General features: G+C 48.1%; 1 long non-coding RNA gene across 1 annotated transcript; it reads left to right on the forward strand.

Moving 5' to 3' along the window:
- LOC308465248 lies at positions 1-3282 on the forward strand. Its single transcript, XR_013980385.1, has 2 exons — positions 1-1628; positions 2007-3282. It is a non-coding gene; the product is annotated as an uncharacterized lncRNA (long non-coding RNA).
- Positions 3283-5735: the final 2453 nt, after the last annotated feature.

The following is a 5735-nucleotide window of genomic DNA, read 5'->3' on the forward strand; positions in this document are numbered from 1 at the left end:
TGCCTTTAATAATGATGATAATAAAGTTACAAAACTTAGGTGCCAACCCACTCTCTGCTGAGCAATAGCAAGATCTCAGGGGGTTCCAGGCCCTCACCCAGGGTCTGTGTTCCTTCGGAGGATTGAGACACAGCGGAGACGGTCACAGCTTGAAGAAATATGGTTTATTCACCCATTTACACGGCTGGGCCGCATGGAGGGAGTCCAGATCTTGCAACATGGTTATTTCAAGAGGGGCTTGAACCTCAGTACAGCCCTGGAGTCCGAGGCCTTTCTCCCAGGCAGCAAGCGGCCAGCCTGCCCAAGATGGATCCCAGTCTGTCTTCTCCTTTCTTCTTCCCTGCAGAACACCTTGCTAAAAACCATAGCTGTCAACTTACAGATTTGAAAATAAGGGACCAGCAGCCAAAATAAGGGACCTGCAGCCTCACCTGTTCCAAGCACTCCAGTCTTCCTGTCCTCCTGCAGTCTGGTCAAACTCATGCTGGTAGCTTCGAGAACACTGTCCAACCAACTTTGTAACCAGAGGTTCAACTGAATAGAATCTGAATCACATGCACCACAAGGCCTATGCAGCCTCAACTTAAGATGGCTCCCCGGCCTGGCTTTGCACTGCAAAGTTTGCAGCAGCACGTGCAACAAAATGGCGTCCAGCATTGAAAAAACCCCTCAGCTTGCATTAACTAGCCGCACACAAGGCATGCAAGCTCCACCCCCCAGTCGTTCTTAGACTCCTTATTGGGTGAGCAACGCAGCCAAGCAACACAGTTGGAGCCTCCCTCCTCCCTGGCCGGCAGGGAGGGAGGGAGAGGAGCTGCTTCCTTTGAAATTTAAGGGACATCATTTAAGGGACATTTAAGGGACATCTATCAATAAGGGACAGCAGCGGGACATGGCGCTGGAATAAGGGACTGTCCCTTCAAATAAGGGACACTTGACAGCTATGCTAAAAACTCTCTTTTCCTGTCACCTCACACCCTGTTATCCAGGCAGCCTTCCAACCCCCCAGTCTCTGTTCACACTTCAGGGCAAGCAGGGACTCTCGCATTGCCAATGGTCCTCAATGGCCCTGTATTGTTTCTTGATGGCCCTAGCTTAGCCAGGTCCTTTTTTCATAGGCTAGCCCAGGAATTCCTCTGCAGCTTGCATTTCTCCCTTCACACCCCAAATAATCAAAATCCTAGCATTAATTTCTAGGGTTTAGCATACCCTCCAACATTTCTCTGATAAAAATATGGACGTCCTATACAACAACAACAACAACAATTTTATTATGTACTGTATATTCCACCCATCTGACTGAGCTGCCCCAGCCACAACAAACATTTTAAAACTTCCCTATACATTGCTGCCTTCAGATATCTTCTAAAGGTTGTATAGTTACTTATATTATCGGCTCAGGGGTCTCATAAAACCATGCGCTCCAATATTTCTCCAATGAAAATAGGGACGTCCTAAGGAAAAGCGGGACATTCCAGGATCAAATCAGAAACTGGGTCGGCCTCTGTAAATCCAGGACTGTCCCAGGAAAATATGGACACTTGGAGGTTGGGGGGGGTCTCCTCCAAATCTATAGCAATAATTATTAAGACAACTGTGCATGCAGTTTGCAGCCTTCAGTCCAGCAGGTAAAAGGTAAAGGTACCCCTGCCCGTACGGGCCAGTCGTGACCGACTCTAGGGTTGCGCGCTCATCTTGCTCAAGAGGCAGGGAGCCGGCGCCGTCCGAAGACACTTCCGGGTCACGTGGCCAGCGTGACGAAGCTGCAGCTGGCGAGCCAGAACTAGCACTGCACACGGAAACGCCGTTTACCTTCCCGCTATAAAGCGGTTACCTATTTATCTACTTGCACTTAGGGGTGCTTTCGAACTGCTAGGTGGGCAGGAGCTGGGACCGAACGACGGGAGCTCACCCCGCCGCGGGGATTCGAACCGCCGACCTTACGATCAGCAAGTCCTAAGCACTGAGGTTTTACCCACAGCGCCACCCGCGTCCCAGTCCAGCAGGAGCTGACTGCAAATTATAGAATACCCTGTGCTTTGTTGCAAGGATTACGGGGCAGGGGGGAATCTGTCGCCCTCCAAATGTTGTTGGACACATAGTTCAGTTGGTGGAACGCAGGACTCTTAGTCTCAGTCATGGGTTCAAGTCTTGTGTTGCACAAAAGATTCCTGCATTGCAAGGGGTTGGACTAGATGACGCTCATGGTCCCTCCCTTTGAAAAGACTTTGATTCTATGGTTCCAACTCCCATCAAGCTGAGTTAATTGCCTTAGGCAGATGGCATATATGGGGTGTATGTGGTAAATGGCTCCCCCCATAGCTCTCCTGCTGCTTGATCCCCTTGCTCTGCTGCTGCTGGCCATCATCCGCCAATCTCATGAGGCTTTGACTTGCTCCTGTCTTGCTCTGAGGAAAGCCCAAGGGGTCCTTGATTATTGATTGATTGATTGATTGATTGATTGATTGATTGAATAAATAAATATTACACCGTCCTTCATCCACAGATCTCGGGGCAGTTCACAGCATAAAAATACAAGATAATAACACAAAATATATAATAGAAACAGAACAGAACAGAACCCTCCATACCACTGTTATAAGAATTCTAAGGTCTCAAATACAGAATAAATATTCATAAATGTACAAGGCAAACACATACATAAGTATTTAAACCACGTGTCTGAAATAGTACAGGAGAGCAATCCTGAAGCCATTTTGACTCTCCCAAATTGACCTCAAATATTTCTCTGCAAGGAGGAAGGAAATGGGGAAAGCTTTCCAACTGTCTTTGGACTGTAGGGGCTTACACCTCCCTGTTCAAATACAGTCTGGCAAGTGTCTGTTAAGCTGAGCAAACCTCCTACCCCAGGAAGTGCTCAGAGGTGACAATTGCTGAGCTGGTTGTTGGCCAAGGAAAGCCTGGTCCCATCACCAGACTTGCCAAAGGGTCCAGACATGCAAAGGAAGTTCTATTGTACTTTGGGTGGTGGGACTTCAGAGGTGTTTTCCTATGCTAATCTTATACCTGGGTCTTGCCCTGACATATCTGCTTATGCTAATCTTGTACCAAGGACTTGTCTGGACATGTTTGCCAAGGTTAAACTAGTGTAACCCCTGTTTACCCCTCCCCTTTTGTGACATGTCAGTGATGTATCAATGATGCTGTACGAACTGTATTCTGGGATATGGTGGGAAAGTTTTAAAAGTCCTTGTCACCCCATCCTCGGGGTTCAAAATTCCTCTTTGAACCTGTTGCGCAATAAACTTTGGTCTACAGCTATTTGCTCCGGTTGGTGTCTGGACTCCTTCCTTTATTCCACAGGGAACCGCGGGCTCTGCCCGACGAACTGGGTGACTGAGCAGCCTCGCACCTAGATTTTTCCGTAACACACGATTCTTTGATGTTTGTGTGTGTGTGTGTGTGTGTGTGTGTGCATTTAAACAGAATTTCCCAGCTGCTTTGCTCTGAGGACCTCTCTTGCCCTTTCTGTGCAAAGGGGGAAGGAGGTGGGGAGAATTGCCAGCACTTGGGCTGATGTGAATTGTAGTGCAAGCCACCTGGAGGGCACCAGGTTGCCAAAGGCAGTGTTATAACTTTATGACATAGATACATAGCGGTGTGTTGAGGATTAAGCGGAAAGACAGCTGCAGTTCTTGACTTTTTGAATGCTGGAGATAAAGCATATCCTACAACCTGGATTTACCAGAAATAAAACTTAGTAGCCAGGCAGTTGCACAACAGGTCTCTTTATAACTGAGCAGTCGTCAAAGCTGCCTGTAACTTTCCACAAAATTTGGCCACGGGGCTGAAATTTTCCACACTTGGGAGAGGCGACTTTTTCCATGCTCAGCGTTTTCATTCGAGGGAAAGAGAGCAAGGAGGGTGCTTCTAGAGGCATGTTTATTGCACTCTTGTGGATGCAAGATTTTTGCAGCTTCTACATGATGTTGGCAGCATCAGTAATACGCCAGTCCACAAATCCCTCCCCTCCACAACTTAATCTGGATTTCCCTTTTCCAGGGAATAGCTGAAAAGTAAAAAACAACCACCATCGTCACACCAACCCGTTGCCAATTATTTGCAAATATATATTTTTAAATGGAATTTCAATCCCAACAGACAGGTTCCAGAAAAAAGGAAAGGAAAGAAGGCTTAAGCATAATAAAGTGTTGCAATTGCCAAGGAAATATGGAATACAGACCTAAGACGTACTGAGGAATACTGTAAAACATATCCAGAGTGAAAGGATGTGTGTTTTGTGGTTACAGAGGGTCTCATGGTTTAAATTGGTGATTCCCAGCTTCATTCAATCATTGAACTGTAGTTGCAAGGGACTACAAGGGTCCATCTAGTCCAATACCCTGTACTCCAGGAATCTTTTGCCTCACCTTTTACTCTGCCTTAATGGAAGGTCTGGGACGCGGGTGGCGCTGTGGGTTAAACCACAGAGCCTAGGACTTGCCGATCAGAAGGTCGGTGGTTCGAATCCCGCGACTGAGTGAGCTCCCGTTGCTCGGTCCCTGCTCCTGCCAACCTAGCAGTTCCAAAGCACCTCAAAGTGCAAGTAGATAAATAGGTACCGCTCCGGTGGGAAGGTAAACGACGTTTCCGTGCGCTGCTCTGCTTCGCCAGAAGCGGCTTAGTCATGCAGGCAAAATGACCTGGAAGCTGTATGCCGGGCTCCCTTGGCCAATAAAGCGAGATGAGCGCCATAACCCCAGAGTCGGTCACAACTGGACCTAATGGTCAGGGGTCCCTTTACCTTTACCTAATGGATGGTCCGTAGCTTAGTGCCAGAGCACCTATCTTGCATGCAGAAGGTCCCATGTTCACTCCCCAGCATCTCCAGGCAGGGCTGTCCCTCACCTGAATCCCTGGAGAGCCATTGCTGCCGGTCAGTACAAACAGTACTGAGCTAGGTGGACCAATGGTTTGGTTCGATAGGTTCCTATTGAAAACCAGCTCTCTTTTTTACAGGACCATGAGGACTAGAATCTTACTTTTAAGGAAAGGACTATAGCTTAGTGGTGGGGGCATCTGCTTTGCGCACAGGCTGGGTATGTCTGTGAAAACCAGTGCTGGATTTACGTATAAGCTAAAGCTTAGGGCCCCACTCTCTTGGGGGCCCCCAAAAAATTTAAAGGGAAAAAAACTGGATGTACTTTCCCAAAATATAAGATAAAAAACAAATAAATTAAAACCTACATACAGCAACAGTGTTTTGTGTTGTGTAGGCTCCTATTTGTTATGTGCAAATGGCTTTAGATACCTATTAGGTCCATAAATTACCATATAGCATATATTCAACACAAAAAACAGTGACAATTTGTTGTTGACAAAGGACAGCTGGACATATAAAGGGCCCCATTACCTTAGGGCCTCATCAAACCTAAATCCGGCCCTGCTGTAAACCCTGGAAAGCCATTGCTCTCAGTACTAAAGGATCCCCGCTGGGGCAACCCAGCCAGATGATATAAATAATAAAATTATTATTATTATTTATTAGTGGGTCAGGGTCCGACTCGACATAAGGCAGCTTCCTGCGTTTTCAGACGGGCTACCTTAACCCCGACAGCTCTCCTTCTCCCAGCGGTGCCCATGGCCGCCGGCAGCCAAGGGGCGGAAAGGAGGCGGCGGTGGGTGGATCCCGGGCCGGCGAGCCTCCACCCCGTGGGCCGGGCCAGGCCTGGCCGAGGAGGCGGCGCCGCGGCCCCGGCTTCGCCTATAGCCGA

The sequence above is a fragment of the Podarcis pityusensis genome, assembly GCF_964106645.2.
Source record: "Podarcis pityusensis genome assembly, chromosome: 16".
Classification (NCBI taxonomy): Eukaryota; Metazoa; Chordata; class Lepidosauria; order Squamata; family Lacertidae; genus Podarcis; species Podarcis pityusensis.